General features: G+C 44.2%; 1 protein-coding gene across 3 annotated transcripts in view; it reads right to left on the bottom strand.

Annotated features, from left to right (window-relative positions):
* The window catches only part of LOC140694096 (uncharacterized), a 33,153-nt gene that overhangs the window by 1,560 nt on the left and 14,349 nt on the right, over positions 1–17,244 (bottom strand). Inside the window, exons 10-14 of one of the 3 annotated variants that reach the window (XM_072957537.1) lie at positions 16,965–17,049; positions 8,090–8,334; positions 5,958–6,083; positions 2,280–2,323; positions 1,240–1,326 (exon numbers count right to left, since the gene is read on the bottom strand). The gene's annotated coding sequence lies outside the window, so the exon portion shown is untranslated. Of the gene's footprint in view, positions 1–1,239; positions 1,327–2,279; positions 2,324–5,957; positions 6,084–8,089; positions 8,335–10,715; positions 10,842–13,809; positions 14,066–16,964; positions 17,050–17,244 lie in introns of those variants that run through there. The other 2 variants (XM_072957539.1, XM_072957538.1) reach the window with 2 other exon arrangements.

The raw sequence follows: 17,244 nt of genomic DNA, 5'->3' as shown, positions 1-17,244 counted from the left end.
GAAAGGGCTCTAAATCCACCAGAACACACGCTAAAGTGGTGGCAAGACACCCATAAAGGGTGAGGCAGGCATCACACTGCAGCCCCGCCCTCTGCTCCCCCAGGGTGCCCTGTGTTTCCTGCTTTGGCCTAGGGGACTCCCCCCTCACTCTCTGTTAGAGGGGTGCCCATCCATTCATTCACACCCTCATTAACCATGTACATGGGTCCTGCTCAATGCCAGGCCTCAGCTAGATGACAGCTCATCCTTGGGGACACAGCTCAGATCTTACCTCCTCCATGAAGCAGTTCTGGATTCCCACCCCCCCTGAAGCTCCTCTGGCCTCAATTGAGACCACTAGGGCTGTGACCACACTCTGATTACATCCCAAGTCTGTGATCTCTGTGAAAGCCCTGGGCCCAATGTAGAAAGAGACTCAGAAAAATGGGGCCAAAACGGGCTAAGAAAAATGTTACTAGTTCTCTATTACAGAGAAGGGCACTGAGCAGAGAGAGGGCAGTGTCCAACCAAAGCCACAGAGGAGGGTCTCAGTGAGCCCTCCCATGGCCCTGTTACTAGTTCTCTGTTACAGATGAGGACACTGAGCCACAGAGAGGGAGCAGAGCCCTGCTATATCCTTGGCCCCACGACCTGTGTCCTTTATGACTAGCTCCATGCTGCCAGCAGGGGTGTGGGCCTGGAATGGACGTTGAAAGCAGCCTGACCCCCAGGCCCCCTTCATACACAAAGTCAGTCTCAGGAACACCCCTCAAGACCTACCCTATACCCCTGGGATTGGGACCTGATTGCTGTTCCTGGAAGCTGTCTGGGTTTCCCTGTGAATTGCCCCAGGAGGTGCTTGGGACAGCCACAGGGCCCCTGAGGCTTCCTGTCCCCAGCTGAGCAGCTCTGGTCCCCTTGACTGTCCCTGGCCCAGGCCTGATTACACAACGTTTTGGCCGGGTAGCCAGCTGTGGAGATGAGGAAATGGGGGCAACATGCAGATACACGCAGAGGTTCAGGTATTCACTCAACAATCACTGATTCAGGCTTTGCAGTGTGGCTGGCCTGGGCCCAGGCCTGGGTGTCCAGTAGTGAATACAGTCAACCCCTTGAGCCTTCTGGGAAAGCAGTCCTCAGAGAAACGGGCCCTCAGTGCAACCACCCTGCTCCCCATGAACAATCACACTGAGATGAGGCTGCGGCCATGGGTCCCAGTGGAGGATGAAGGGAGGAGGAAAACCCAGAATGGGCACTTACCATGAGCCTGGACACTGGAACCAGATGACCTGGGCTCTGTAATCTGGGGTGGTCACCTCAGCTGTTCTCTCTGCGCCTCAGTTACTTCTGCAGAAATGGGTGATAATGCCTGTCCCTGCCCCACAGATTTTCATGAGGAGTCAGTAAGCTTCTCTAAGGTGTTTAGGACAGTGCCTGGCTATGGGTCAGGATCCTGCTCACCTCACAAGAGTCTGTCCCACTTTAAAGATGATAAAGTCAAATCTAAGGGGGTTATGAGACCAGCCTGGGCTAGCCCCCTTCTCATGGTCTGCTGTCCATGTCTCCTGCTTTTACATCATACCTCTGCCCCCATATCCACCCAGCAAAGTAGGTGCTGAGAATCTGAGCAAATCAGAGTATGAATGGAGGCACACCCTCTCCCCATCTTGGGCACCTGGTGTGGTGGGCAGGTTGGGGATATCGGGCTCCTCCAGACTGTCCAGGAGGCCCAGCATGTCGGTCACCTCATTTCCACTCAACACGGAGTAGGTGTGTGGCCAAGGGCCAGAGGGCGCTGGAGTAACCCAGGGTGGGTGGATGCTAGGTAGGTGTGGGAGGCACAGAGTGGCCCCTGGAAGACAGTGTCCAGGCAGCCAAGGTGCAATGAATGAGGGTCCCCAAAAGGGGCAGAGGACAGAGTCCAGCCTGGACACCACCCCCTGCTGGACCCTGATCTGGGGTGAGAATTGGGACAAGCCAGTGCCCCTCTGGGACTCTACATCCAGCAAAGAGGTGAGGAAAAGTTAAGGAGACCGTGCTCCCTGTGTGAGGGCGCTGCTTCTGGGGTCCTGGAGGTTCCATAGACCCTTGTGAAGTGGCTGCTGTTTGCAGCCCCATGTGGGCAGAAGAACTGAGGCAGGGAGGACAGAGTGACTCAGGACAGAGCTAGGATTCATCCAGGAGTGTGTGCTGAGCCTCTTGCTAAGAGCAGCCTCTGGGCATCATGGACTCAGGAAGTGTCTTGTCGTCCCTCTTAAGGCTCCTGGCATGTTAGGCAGGAAAGGTCCCAGTGCCCATACCTGGGCCTCTCTGGGTGATTCTGACATGTGGGATCATGATGGTCCTGAGAAAGGAGAGAGAATGTGGGCTGGGCGTCAGGTCTGCATCAGACCCTAATGATGCCCCTAATGTTGTGTGACTTGGAAACTCCCTGACCTCTCTGTGCCTGGCTTTCCAGCCCTGACTCAGAGGACTGCTGTGATTGGCACACAGTAGGACCTCAATCAGAGGAAAAAGCCAGCCCTTCCCCAGGAACCTCTCCTCTTACATTCCCAAAGCTAAGCCCATGTTCCACACATCACCAGAGCTGAAACTTGACAAACAGGGCAAGTGAAATCCAGCAACTCCTCCCTCCTGCCTGAGGCCCTTCCCTCCTCAGTGACAGTGGCTCTGAGCAGGTCTCTGCATCCCAGAAGTCTGAACTGAGCCTTGTGACCTGGAGGAGTCCCTGTTCCACACAACTTTGTTTCCAGGTCCTTCCAACAAGACACAAGATCACCTGGTCAGTGTCTTAGCTACAAGGTCCTCCCTTTGCAAATTGCCCCATCACACCCGGGCTAGATGATGTGAGTTCCAGAGCACATGACCATCCAAATGATGACTTCAGGGAAACATCCCTGCCCACACTGCACTCTTCAGAGCCCACCTTCTAAACTAAGGGGTAGTGACCCACGGTTGTGCACACTTTTATCAGAACACAGCCCTCACCCACCCACCATTGGAAACACGTGAGAAGCAGAGATTCCCAAGTGCCTGGACCCCTGTCATCCAGAAAGCAGAGGGTAGGATAACAGACAGAAGGGGAGAAAGTACTTTCAGACTATATATCTGATAAGGGGTTAACACCCAAAACATATAAAAAACTCTTACAATTCAACAGCAAAAAACAAGCAATCTGATTTAAAAAGTGGGCAGAGGAACTGAATAGACATTTTTCCAAAGAAGGCACACAGATGTCTATCAGGTACATGAAAAGGTGCTCAACATCACTCACCATCAGGGAAATGCAAATCAAAACCACAATGAGATACCCCCTCTCAACTGTCAGGGTGGGTGTCATCAAAATACAAGAGATAACAAGTGATGGTGGTGGTGTGAAGTAAAGGGAAACTTGTGCAATGTTGGTGGGAATGTAAATTGTGCTATCACTCGGGAAAAGAGTAAGAAGGCTCCCCCAAAATTTAAAATTAGAACTTCCATATGATCCAGCAAGTCCACTGCAGGAAATATATCCAAAGGAAATGAAATCACTATGTCAATGAGACAACTGCACCCTCATGTTCACTGTATCATTATTTACAATAACCAAGATATGTAAACAACCTAAGTGTCCATCTGCAGATGAATGGGTACAGAAAAAGTGATGCATATATATGTATATAAAATGGAATCTTATTCAGACATTAAAAAAGTGAAATACTGCCATTTGTGACAACTTGGGTGGACCTTCAGGGTATTATGCTAAGTGAAATAAATAAGACAGAAAGACAAATACCTATGATCTCATTTATATGTGGAATCTACAAAATAAACCGAAACACATAGAAACAGAGATCAGGTTGGTGGTTGCCAGAGGTGAGTCAGGGGGTGATTGAAATTCGGGAAGATAATCAAAATGTACAAACTTCCAGTTAGAAGATAAACAAGTCCTGGGGACATAATGTACTGCAAGGTGACTGTAGTTAACAGCACTGCGTTGTGCATTTGTTAGTTAAGAGAGTACCTCTTAAAATTTCTCATCACAAGGAAAATAGTGTGTCACTATGGGTGATGACAGACGTCAAGTATAGTTAATGAACTGATCATTTCACAATATGCACATGTAACAAGTCATTTTGCTGCACACCTAAAGCCAACAAAGTTATGTGAAAATTGTATCTCAGGAATACTTATGTCAGGAAGCGGGGGTGCGAGCCTGGACTACCTACTGCAGGAACTGCCTTTGCCCTCCAACATCAGAGGGTGGTAGTTGTGACAGAGACTGTAGGTCCCTCAAAGCCTGGAATGTTTACTGTCTGGACCTTCACAGGTAGAGAGTGCAGACCCTGCCCTGGAAGACAGTGGTCATGGCAGCAACAAAGGCCTGCCTGTATGCAGGCTCAGCCCAGACAGCTCCTATGCTCTGCTGTCACCGCATTTACTTCCCTCCACACCCTCAGAGGGAGAGGCTTCAAAGTTCTCATTTTACACATGAGAAAACTGAGGCTCATTTGCTTTGAATTATTGACAAAGTGGTGGGAGAAGCTTTGAACTCCAGTGTTCTGATTTCAAAGCCACATCTCAGTCCTGATTTTTAGAAGGTGGAGGTCCAGGCACTGGGGACCCTCCACCTTCCTCACTTGTAGTCGTACTCCAGGGCTGCCACCCCCAAGGCGTCTGGGTGAACACATTTAATCCGTTTACTCTGCACCAGGTGAGCCCTTGGCTGCCAGTCTGTTGTCACTGCCTGAAACCAGCTGAGGTTTTACAAGTGAACCATCACCCCCTGCCAGCCCACCTGCCCTGCCATGTGGAGCAGACCCCTCCTAGCCTGGACATTCTAAACCCTTAGCTCACACATTTGCACAACTGCATCAAAAGGGCCCTACTCCCTGTGTGGAGATATCGACAAGGGGAAAGGAGGGGAGTTTGGGGTGGCCGCTTACTGTGAAGGTGACACATGACAGGGACATGTTCATGTCCATAATGGCACTCAATTTGAAGCTTAGAACATGGTCACAGCGAGGGGTAAAAGCTGAGAGGCTACAAGGCTGCCTAGAAAGAGGCTTGACTATTGAATTGTAAATGTGTAATTTAATTTAAACATTAGCCCCCTGGGTGATAAGAATTTGCCCCTAAGGCCAGAATTGGCCACCTGACCCCTGGGAACCCCTCAATTCCAGGATGTAATCATCTGAGCATGGAGGGGGCTTAAATTGGAGTGCTGTCCTCTCAGTCATGGTGCACCTGCCCACGTGTGCACCCATGATCTGCAGTGCTCACACATCAAGGAGGTCCAGGTCATAAGGAAGGGATGACAGACTGTGAGGTCACACGTGTGCCCCTGCAGGGGTGAATGTTGTATAGAGAAGAGCCCCCCACTCTCACCTCCAGGAGGGGTGATGGAGGGAACAGGACTCCTGAGCCCCGAGGCTTAGCAAGCATCCTGGCTGAGGGTGGGGAGGCTGTCCACTCCGAAGTCATAGGTCAGATGGTAGATTGGGGTCCCACCCCCACATCTCACCAGTGAGAACGTCTAGTCTGTTTTCTCTGTAAACTGGAACCCAGTCACCCTCACCCTCAGAACTAGGGGCAGCCTGTGTAAATTACAACACAAAGCCCTGGGCTGTTTCAGGTGCCCGGGGGTGTCCAGCCCCCCTAGGCCCGGCAGGTGGGAGAGGAGTGGTGTGGGTTAGCAGGTGTGACAGCAGAGTTGAGACTTGGCTGAGTGAATGCACTCTAATATCCAGGAACTGGGAGCTACCAGTAGCAAATCTGTTCACTGAGGCCATGTGTACTCTCCCTTGTCATTTACAATCCCCTGTTTGAACAGAGGCCTCTGGAGTCTATTTGCCACATTGTTGCCTGTCACCTCACTGTTGCAGTTCCAGGGTCTCCATTTAGCCAGCTTGAAGGAATAGTCAAACTTTTTCTTAAAACCAGTGTCAGAAAACCAAAGTGGCTTTAAGAAGCAAACAGGGCAGGAGAGAATGACTTACCTAACTGAGACGTCCACAGGGAGATAGCTTCAGGCAGGTCTGTACCTGGTGCTCAGTGACATCAACAAAAGTCATCCTTCCCCACCTCTGGGCTCTGCCACTGGTGTCATCTTCACATGGCTCTGCCTTTATGAAAGCAAGATAGTCACCAACTGCCACAGGCTGACATCACCACCCCTCAACTCCCAACTGAAATAGAACTTCTCTGCTCCCAGGATTCCAGCAACTAGGCCTGACCTCCGTGGAGCCTGATTGGGCTGGTGCCCAGCCTTGAGCCAATCACAGTGGCCAGAGAGGATGGAAAATGCTGATCGGCCAGATCAAGGCCATGTGACCATCCTCTTCAGGAAACCTGTGAGCTGTTCACCTGTTTCCAGCTTGGGAGAGTGTGATATCTCCCAGAGGATCCTGCTTCTAGCACAACCTGCTGGTGGCACAATGAGCTGGAATGAGCCTGTCTGCTTGGTGACAAGTGACAGGTCACTTAGTGTTTCCTTGCTCCAGGGAGGGAGGCATGTCCACACAGTATTGGGGCTTCAGAGCCAGAATGTAGTAGAAAAGCCTCCTGGTCTCCCAAAAGGTGGGAAAGTGAGCAGTGACACTGGAAAGGCACTCCTCTCTGTGGCCCTTGGCTTTCTCCTTGTTACAGTGGAGAGTGCAGTGCTGCCCCTGACAGCCCACTTCCCTGCTGGGAGGCCTTTGCAACAGGTGGAGAGTGCTTGGAAAAGCCCATTTATTCTGAGGAACTGTTATTGCTCCTGGTGGGATCATTATTTTCATGTCACTTATGAGGTGGGCCCTGAGGGGTCCCTGATCTGGGGGCACAGACACCCACACAAACTTGGCCCAGTATTGCTGTTCATTCAACAATGTCTTACCAAGCACCTACTGTGTGCCAGATTCCCAGGGTAGAGCAGTGATGTTGACAGCACAGGTCCCTGCCTCACCTCATCTCTGCATCCCAGGTGGGGTCACCAGAGTGGGAGTTCAGGAAGCAGAGGATGTGGCCGAAGCCTTGTGGGAACCCCTGGGTTTTTCTCTGTGCTGAGGGACCTAGCAGCACACCGATTGTGGGACTCAGTACCCGCAGGACCCAGCATTGATGGGTAAAGGAGAGGGGCATTTCTACAAGCCCATCCTCACTAACCCCAGGCTCTGGAGGGCAGCTCCAGTCTGCTCAAACCCAGGGGGCATCTTCCGACATTCTGATCACCCTCTGGTATTACTCCCCGCTCAGATGCAATTTTCCCTGTGGTAGCTACACTCAGAAAATGTGTTTGTTTCTCTCCCATGTGGTTAAGTGGACTTCAGATGCATGATAGCGATGGAGTGGCTAAGCCTCTGGGCAGATTGCTGGGTGACCCGTGGAACTTGCTGCACATGTTAAGCTCCCTTTTGCCAACCAATGGGCCAGGCCCCACCACTGTTCTGTCTGTTCTACCTCACTTAATCTGCACAGACACTCTTGCGGGACATCCTGTTATCCCCCATCTCTGCTGACCTTGGGTGGACAAAGCTTGGGTTTGAGAAAGTTGCCCAGGTCACATGGTTGACAAGTGGGGAGCTGGGGATTTGCACCCTGGCCCCAGGAGTCTGGATCATGGAAAGGCCTGGGTGGGGCAGCTTATTGCAAAGGGAAGTCCTGCCCAAGCCCCTCCCATGAGAGCCCACCCAACAGCACATCTAGGAGAGTCAGCGTTTCCTGGACCAGATGGACAGAACCTCAAAACTTCTTTGCAGATTGTTTCCATGCTCTTTTGCAAGCACAGAAAGGCCGCAGGCCAGGGAAGGATAAGGCCAAGAGTGTTTTCACTGGGGAGAGTGAAGGACAAGTGTGAAGACACACAGCACTCCCAGCAGCCCTCTCGGCAGAGCCTGCCACTGGGTGAGCAGCTACCGTGACTACATACCATAACCCTGTGAGGTTCATGCCTGTACAACTCTGCCTGTGAGAAGAGCAAAGTGAAGCTCAGAGAGGTGTGGGGACATTCCAAAAAGAAACAGATAAGGTGGGATCATCACCACCATGCTGTGCAGGTGTCACACTGTCACACTGCTCATGCATGGCCTGCTGGGAGTAGTGAAGGCCTGATAGGAGCACAGGAACACTGTGGTGAAGGTGACGTTTCTACCTGGGACAGCTGGTACCGGGGACTCTAGCTGGTTCTTCATTGTGCCTGCTTTGAGTGTCAGCATGTTGCAGCCTCATGTAGGGGAAGGGCTGTCTCCTTTCCACACCGGTGCAAAAGGAAGAGCATGTACACACTGGCATCACCATAGACCACCGGCAGGATCAGGATCTGGAGCTCAGAGCAGAAACTGCCAACACCTCAGGAACTGGTGCAAGAGGAGGACCTGAGTGCCCCCTGAAACATTTCTAGCTTTAAAAACATACTTCATTAGGGGGAAGTGATAAACAGTTGATCCCTTCAAAATATTCTGTTATCCAAGGAACAATAGCACCTCAGCATTGTAAGAGGTTTAACTCAGTCATCAATAACCATCACTATAGGTATGAGAAAACAGAGTGTTAGGAGTTACAAAAGGGTCTCAAGATCATGCAGGTCTGAACTGAGAACCATCCAAAGCATGTGCTGCATGATAGCCTCTCTAAGCTACCTGAGGCTTGGTCTGCTCCTGACACAGGGAAGATGGTTCTGAGAAAACCACACTCCTCAGGGGACCCCAGGGAGTTGACAGAGTTGAGTTTGGGTTCCTGGTCATCTTCTAAGTCTGGAATTTTGAGATTCTTCTGCACCTGTCCTTCCTCCAGAACAGAATCTGAATCAGGCGGGATTCCAAGGACTGAGGCATGTGCCAGGCAAGAGAGCAGGCATGGCTGGATGAGAGCATCACCAGTGCCATTAAAAAAGAGGCCAGGGCACTGAGATTTCCAGTGATTTAGCATCACGGCTGGGAGGGGTCATGTGTTCTACTTGAGTTCCGAGTATTCTGCACCGCCCTCGAGGACCTGAAGGGGGCGCACGAAGCCAGCGTGCCTTAGGTGGCGGTGCGCATGCGCAGTCCGCGTCAGCAGCCAGCGTCTTCCCTGGGGGCGGAGCTTGCTTTCCTCAGGGCTGAGAGGGCGGCGCCAAGGAGGCTCCGGGACAGCGCTGCCTGCGTGTCTGCGGGAGGATGCTCCCCGCTCTCTGTCTGAAGTTATGCCGGTTTCCCATGGCCTGAGCCCGCTTCCTGCCGGGGTGTGTGTGGACCTGACCGAGCTGGGGTCCCGGCAAACAGGGCAGGAGGGGACGGGTGCGCTGGCGGGCCCGCTTCGACTATTCTCCTCGGTCGCCGGGAGCGGGTGAGTGTCTGTGTCCATCGGGGCCGCTGGGGTGTCCGCGCCCCTGGTCCTCACCGCCAGGGTCCCCCCTTCCCCCGTGTGAACGGAGGTGTGTACACCAAGGGTCAGGTGCGGGGACGCGGGTGTAATGGGAAAGGGGCTGAGAAAGTACTGAGAGTTAAAGAGAAGTGTGTAAAATTACATTATGTTAATTTTTATATTTTAAGTGTGTCAAAGTCAGAGTATATCATGCTTTTACTTTCTTGTCTTTAAAGGAATGCAATCATTTAGTTTATACTTAAAATATGCTTCTCAGCTTATCTCATTTTCAAGTCAAAATACTGCCACGGTTGACATTTTCTCATAATACAGTGACAATCTTAAACATGTGTGAATATAAACTCATTGAAAAAATCTTGCAGTATTCCATGGTGAGTTGTCTTGTTAAAAATAATATCCAGGCCATTGCTAAATTATTACAAAAATATAAAATTTTTGAAGCACTTTTAGAAGTTCCACACACAGTGGTATTTTTAAAACACCAACAAGTGCATAGTGCTTAAGATCATTTAAGATGAAATATATTCAAACCTAAAACTTTAGAATACTCAAAAGGCAGGGTAATGGCTGCTTTTTCATTGCAAATACATTTTTTTCTTCATAAGTGCAAAATACGAAGGTATTCAGCTAAATTTTGTATATCTTAATTCAAAAGGTGAAATTAGAATATAATCTCCTTATTTTTTATTTTAAGGCTATTTCCCATAAAAATTGGTATTTTTATCTGTAGGACCTTAATTGTCTATTCATTTGTTTTTTTCTTTTCGTTTATTTTCTTTAACAGAGAGTGCATTCTTGTGTCTTGTTAGAGTTTTTAATTCTCCTAACTTATTCCAAGACTTTCTGACACTGATAGTAAATAATGGGAAAGGCCTTATAGTAACTGCATCTTGTCATGTAGTCAGGATTTTTTTTTTTTTGGATAACTTTTTTTTACAATTTCCACTTGGTTCACAATATTATCCCATTATGACAACTCAATAAAAAATTGTAATCTGTTTACACCAAGACACTTATGTCAGCACAGTGCTTTTGCTGATATAATTTTACATTAGATTATAATATAATATTTTATTTGATTTACATATAGACTAATACCTATTTTATATATTTACACACATATATGAATATCTGCTAAATGCCATTAATTTGCATGGCGTGGTAGCTGATAATATGTGATCTTTCTGACCATTGGCTATTCTTACGTGTCTCTAACGTACTACTTAGAACAGATACTAGAACATCACACCTCTCATTATACAGTATTTTAAAGGTTATATTTTATTTTACTTATTTTTAAACATTTTTTATTGAGTAATAGTCATTTTACAATGTTATGACAAATTCCAGTGTAGAGCACAATTTTTCAGTTATACATGAACTTACATATATTCATTGTCACTTTTTTTTTTTTGCTGTGAGTTACCACAAGATCTTGCATATATTTAAGATTCCACACATGAGTGATCTCACATGGTATTCCTCTTTCTCTTTCTGAACTACTCCACCTTGAATAACATTCTTCAGGAGCATCCATATCTCTGCAAATGGCGTTATGTAGTCAGTTTTTGTGGCTGAATAGTATCCCATCATATAAATATCCCACATCTTTATCCAGTCATCTTTTGATGGACATTTTAGGCTGTTTCCATGTCTTAGCTGTTGTAAATAGTGTAGAAAAATCAGCTGAAAACCTTATGGGGGTTCCCTTGTAACTCAATCTTTGTTTTTCTCTTGCTACCTTTAGGATCATTTCTTTATCCTTGAATCTGGCTATCTTGATTAGGATATGCCTTGGTGTGGGTCTGTTTCAGTTCTTCCTGCTTGGGACCCTCTGAGCCTCCTGTGCTTGGATATGATTCCTTCTTTAGGTTTGGGAAATTTTCAGTCATGAGTCCTTCCCATACCTTTTCAATCCGCTTTGTTCTTTTTCCCCTTCTGGAACTCCTATTATGCATACATTGGCACAGTTTATATTACCCCATAGGTCCCGTATATTGTTTTGTTTTTCATTTGTTTTTCTCTCAGCTGTTCTGATTGGGTGCTTTCTGTTGTCCTATCTTCTAGGTCACTTATTTATTCTTCTGTATTTTCTTGTCTGCTTTGCACAGCCTTTAGGTCAGCTCTCATCTCAGCCAATGAGTTTACTAACCCTACCTAGTTCTTCTTTATAGTTTCTATTTAATTTTTGATACATTTTATATACCTAAACACTATTTCTTTTAGTTCCTTCAGTACTTTGATCACTCTTTCTTGAAATCTTGATCTAATAGACCATCAATGTCTATTTCTTTGTTCATGCTTTCAGGGGATTTCTCTTGATCTTTTCATTGGGAGTGGTTTCTCTGCTTCTTCACATTGCTCATATCTCTCTGGCACCGTGGCTTAAGGAGTAGAAGTTACCTACTTATCCTGGAGATGGTGTGCCCTTAATGATTTTATCGAGAGGTCTTTGTGTCTTTGCCCTGCTTCATGAACTCAGCTTGCTGTTTCATAGGCCTTCTGTTGGCACCCTCATCTGTGCTGCTCTCAGTGGCTGTTGGCCAGCAGATTGTGCCCCCTCCTAAGACTAGGTCAGGAGCTGAGCTCTTACCCAGTGGGTGGGCAGGTCACTCCCCCTCCTGATGCCACAGTCAGATGCTGTGCTTGGGGGGAAGCAGGTGGGCAGATCACACCCTGTCCCAGCACTGTGGTCAGGTGCTGTGTTCCTGCCAGGAAGGTGGGTGGCTGCCCACCTGCCCTCTCCTGGTGCTGGTCGCTCTGCTGCTCTGTGCAGCTGCCTGCTCTGCCTCGGGTAGGTGGTCTGTAGGTGGGCTCAGGGAAGACCACGGAACAGCCCCACCTACGCTCTGTGCCAAATCTGAGCTCCTTGTTTCCCTTGGCGGCACAAGTTCTCTGAGGTGTCAGGGTAGAAAAATCCTCTCTGCCTCAGGCTATAAACAAGTCTCAGTCCTGCCTAAAAGGTTGTGGGGCCCCCACGTGCAGATTCAGGTCTCAGCCCTGCACCCGCCCGGGCACTATGCACAGGAGGAGATGGTAGCTGTGGCTGAGCCCTGCCTCTCTTCTTGCGAGATGTGCCAGTAATGGCACAGGTCTGAGGAGACAAAGGCTTCAGCACCCCTCCCCCCAGGGCACATGCCTGCTTATAGTTTTATTTACCTTCTGAGTTAAAATTTACCTGACAATGAAATGTATAAATTAGGCTTTTGAGGTTCATCCTTGTATCAGTAGTTGATTCTTTTTTATTGTTGAATTGTATTCCATTGTTTGAATATACTATCATTTGTTTTATCCATTCTCCTACTGATAAATACTTAGGCTTTGGATATCTTTTTTTGCAAGCAAACATTTTTTTTTAAAAATGCAAATATAATATACATGCTTACATGTGAACATATCTTAAGTATACAGCTCAGTGATTTTTCACAAAGTAAACAAATCTATGTAACCTTCATCCAGTCAAGAAACAGAACATTGCTGTTCCACTTTGGGTTTCTTCCCAGATACTATGGCACCCCTTTGATGGATTCACCATCCTAAATTCAGCCACCATGGATTGGTTTTTTTGCTTTTGAAATTTTTAGTCCCGTACATTCCACTTAACATTATGTAAGATTCATCCACTAGTGTTTTCTGTAAACTAGTATATTTATTTTTATTGCTTTAAAGTATACAACTTGTATGCATGTGCCACCACTTATGGTTATGTATTTATTGTTGACAGGTGTTTGGGTCATTTTCTATTTGGGGCTATAACAGTGATTATGAGAATTTTCTGGATGTCCTTTTGTGCTCAGATGTAGAAGCTTCTGAAGGGTACACAGGGAGTGTGTGTGTGTGTATGTATGTATATATGTGTGTGTGTTATATATATATATATATATATAACTTTCAAAAAGCCTATTTTCAAAGTATTTGTAAGAATTTATATTCCCACTGGCCATGTGTAAGAGTCCCCATTGCATGTTGCCCTCACCAATGCTTCATATCACTTAACAACTAACTATTTTAGTGGATGTCTAATGGTGTTCCAAGTGTGGTTTTAGTATGTATTTTTATTATTACTAAAGAGGTCAGCCCCTTTTCATAGCTTATTTGGATTTTTTTTTTTTTTTATGAAGCACCTGTTCAATTTTTTTGCACATTTTAATATTGAGGTTTTGCCTTTTTCCCCACTGGTTTTTGTTCTCTATTTGCCCTAGATATAAGTCTTTTGTTGGATATAGGTATAGAAAATATATTTTCCCACCGTGTGGCTTTTCACTTTCTTAATGGTATCTGTTGATAAAAATAATTCTGAATTTTACTGAAGTCCAACTTAAAATTCTTCTTTTATGTTTAGTGCTGTGTCCTATTTAAGAACTCTTTGCCATTTCAAAGACATTAAAATATCTCCTACACTATTTTCTAGATGCTTTATTTTGGTGGAGGATTAGGTTATTTATTTTAATGGAGGTACTGGGAGTTGAACCCAAGACCTTATGCATGCTAAGCACACATTCCACCTGAGCTTTACCCTCCCCCAGATGCTGTGCTTTATGTTTCAAATTTATTAGATTTATAATCTATCTAAAATTACTGTTCATGTATGGTACAGGGTTTAATTCAATACTGTTCCATTGGTCTATATGTCTAACTTTAGGTAGTTATCACATAGACTTAATATTGTTTTATAATAAGTTCTTTAACATTGTTCTTTAATATCAGCTTGGCTATTGTTGGCTCTTCAAGCTTCTCTATGTATTTAGAATCAGCTTGTCAAGTTCTACAAAAAAACAGTAACAACAATTAAGTTTTGGGGATTTTGATGTGCACATATAAATCTTTGAATCAGTTGAAGGGGAACTGACATCTTTAAAATGTTGAGCCCTCCAATCCATAAATTTGGATTACTTCCCCTATACTTGTTTTTATCACTGCTGTAACAAATTATCACAAATTTTGCAGCTTAAAGCAACACAAACATTATTTTATGGTTCTGTAGGTCAAGTCAGGAACAGGTATCACTTGGCTAAAAATCAAGATGTCAGCAGGGCTGTATGCCCTTCTGTAAGTCAAAGGAAGAATATATTTCCTTCTCTTCTCCGGCTTCTAGAGTTCACCCACATTTCTTTACCCATGGCCCTTCCTCTATCTTCAAAGCTAACAGCTTTACAGCTTTCTAATCCTTCTTCCAAAGTCATATCTTTCTGACCACATCTGGGAAAGATTTTCAATTTTTAAGGACTCCTGTTGTTAGACTAGGCCCATGTAGATAATCCAGGCTAATCTCCCTGTCTCAGAGTCCTTAACCTGATACATCTGCAAAATCCCCTTTGCCATGTAAAATAACATATTCACAGATTTCAGGATTAGAACATGGATATAGGTAGGGGCCAGTGTGGTGCACTATTCTGTTTATCAAACTGTTTAACATTTCACGCTTTCTGACAAACGTACAAGATAGAAGATCCTGATCATGTTTAGAATGCTTCCTCTGCAAAATATTGGGCACTGAGTTTATTTGAAAGGACTGAAAATAATATTACCACAGGAATGGTTTCCTAATTCTACTGACATTTACTTACTTTATACTTAAATACCCAAAATGGTCAGCCAGGAGTGGGATCTTGGCAAATAAAATAAAAGTATAATTCAAGCTTTTATCACTGAATTTATTAGCTAATTCTATTTTAGAAACAGACAGAAAATAAAACAATTTAGAGTAAGTCTGCTTAATTATATATTAAGTGAACATAAAGTTTTAAAAGCATGTCTGAATATGGGATAAAGTGAGCATCATAAAATGTAATGTTAATATTTAGTACCTGCAAATCTCAAACTCCCAAGTCATAAACAAGTTCATACTGTATAGCACAGGAAACTATATCCAATACTGTTTTGTAGTAACTTATGGTGAAAAAGAGTATGAAAATGAATATATGTATGTTCATGTATGACTGAAGCATTGTACTGCACACCAGAAATTGACACAACATTGTAAACTGACTACATATATATATATATATATATTTGAAAGGACTGAAAGGACTATATATACCAAGAAAAAAATTAGATTGCTAACCAACAAAAAATCTGTCAGTAATATAATGCTAGAAACACTGAGACACAAAAGAAAATTTCAGGCATACATCTGTGTATAGAGTCATAGAAAAAATAGTGCCTATGCAAGTCCCTGATAAGCATGAGAAAATAGGAAAGGCAATATAAAGTTCAAAATGCTTTGCTATGTAAGAGCTGCAAGATGACTCAAACACAAACTTAAGTGGTCAAAATGTCTATATAATTAATGATAATTTAAAGTAATTGAGGGCATCATTTTAAATGAGATAAAAATAGCTGCTCAATTTTCATATTACTAACCAAGTCATTTCTGTTTATAGTAGGTTTATATTATTTTTATATGTATTTATATTTTATAAAGACATCAAATTAGATCCTGGCTGATAACTGACAGTGGAGCAACTGAGTGATTTAAATGGGCATCATAGGCTTATCAGATTTCATATGCTTTAAATATACATTAGTTATTAGCTGTCAGGAAGAGTTCAATTTTCATTTATTCTAACATAGCTGTGCCACAGGCATGTTACTCTATTTACAATGGAGGATCACGATAGATATAAAGATATCAAGCCTTATTGATCTTCATAGGGGTGCTTTTATAAGAAAAGGAGAATAAAATAAGGAAAATCTAAAATACTACTTTTTTTATAGTGTTCTAACAGTTTTATCTTTTATTTTTTTACTGAGTTATAGTCCATTTACAATGTGTCATTTTCTGGTGTACAGCACAATTTTTCAGTCCTTTATGAATATACGTATAATTATTTTCATATTTTTTCACCATGAGCTACTACAAAATCTTGAATATATCTCCCTGTGCTGTACAGTATAAGCTTGTTTATCTATTCTCTATATACTTGTCAGTATTTACAAATCTTGAACTTCCAGTCTGTCCCTACTCACACCCCTCCCCCCTGTAAAATACTACTAAATCAACATATATTTTTGAAGAACTATGAAAAATGGGAAACTATAAGTTGTTTCTTTAAATTGGAGCAAAGAGAACTACTTTAACTGGGAAAATACTTAAAATCTGGCAAGTTTTATGATTTCATGTTCACCCCTGACAGCTTTTCTTTCCTCCTTTCTCCTTCAATCTTTATTGGACCTTCTAAAGAATTAAATTACAAAAAAGAAAAAAAGAAAGAAAGAAAATTAAGAAACAGTTCTGCATCTAAAATAACCTCCTAACTGGAAAGATGGTATACATTGTGAAAAATTTACAGCTGCCAACTTATGATCTATGTCTCTGTCCACACTGCCTTACTTGTTAGGGAGGGTCTTAAAAAAAAGTAAAGAAAAATAGCAAATTATAATGGCTTTTACATTTTAAATTCTTTTCTATGTGTCTACAATCTGCTCTATCATGAGTTATTAAGATAAACATTATCAGCTATACTCTACTTTCCTATCATGCACATTGTGACTCTGAGAAGCACGCACGTTCTAACTTACCATCTGCAGGTGGTGTACAGGTTAATGCAGTTCTCTTGACAATATACGGTTTGTAGTCTAGTTGTCTAACTACTACACAATGGAAAAGATGTAGAACTACTGGTACCACTGCCCTCAGTCTCTGTCATTTACCTTAAACATACCTGGAAAAGTAGATTCAAAAACTCATTGGCAAGAACATTTTTCACACTCCAGATCTGATATTCTTCTAGAGTTAAGATGGCCATTCTGAAAGAGAAGCAATATTTAAGAATACCTTAAATCTTCATTTTCTTATATTATTTGAATTAAATTTGTTTTATTAAACTTGCAATGGTCATTTGTCTGAAAGAAAACTAATGATTTAATGTAGATGCTGTGTATTCATCTGAAAGTAGGCCAGCAAGAGTAAGTTCAAAAGTAACCAAACTCTGAAGTAGTCAG

Source organism: Vicugna pacos, unplaced genomic scaffold (assembly GCF_048564905.1).
Source record: "Vicugna pacos unplaced genomic scaffold, VicPac4 scaffold_20, whole genome shotgun sequence".
Classification (NCBI taxonomy): domain Eukaryota; kingdom Metazoa; phylum Chordata; class Mammalia; order Artiodactyla; family Camelidae; genus Vicugna; species Vicugna pacos.
The sequence above is the reverse complement of the archived record's forward strand: the minus strand, read 5'-3'. Positions and strand labels throughout refer to the sequence as shown.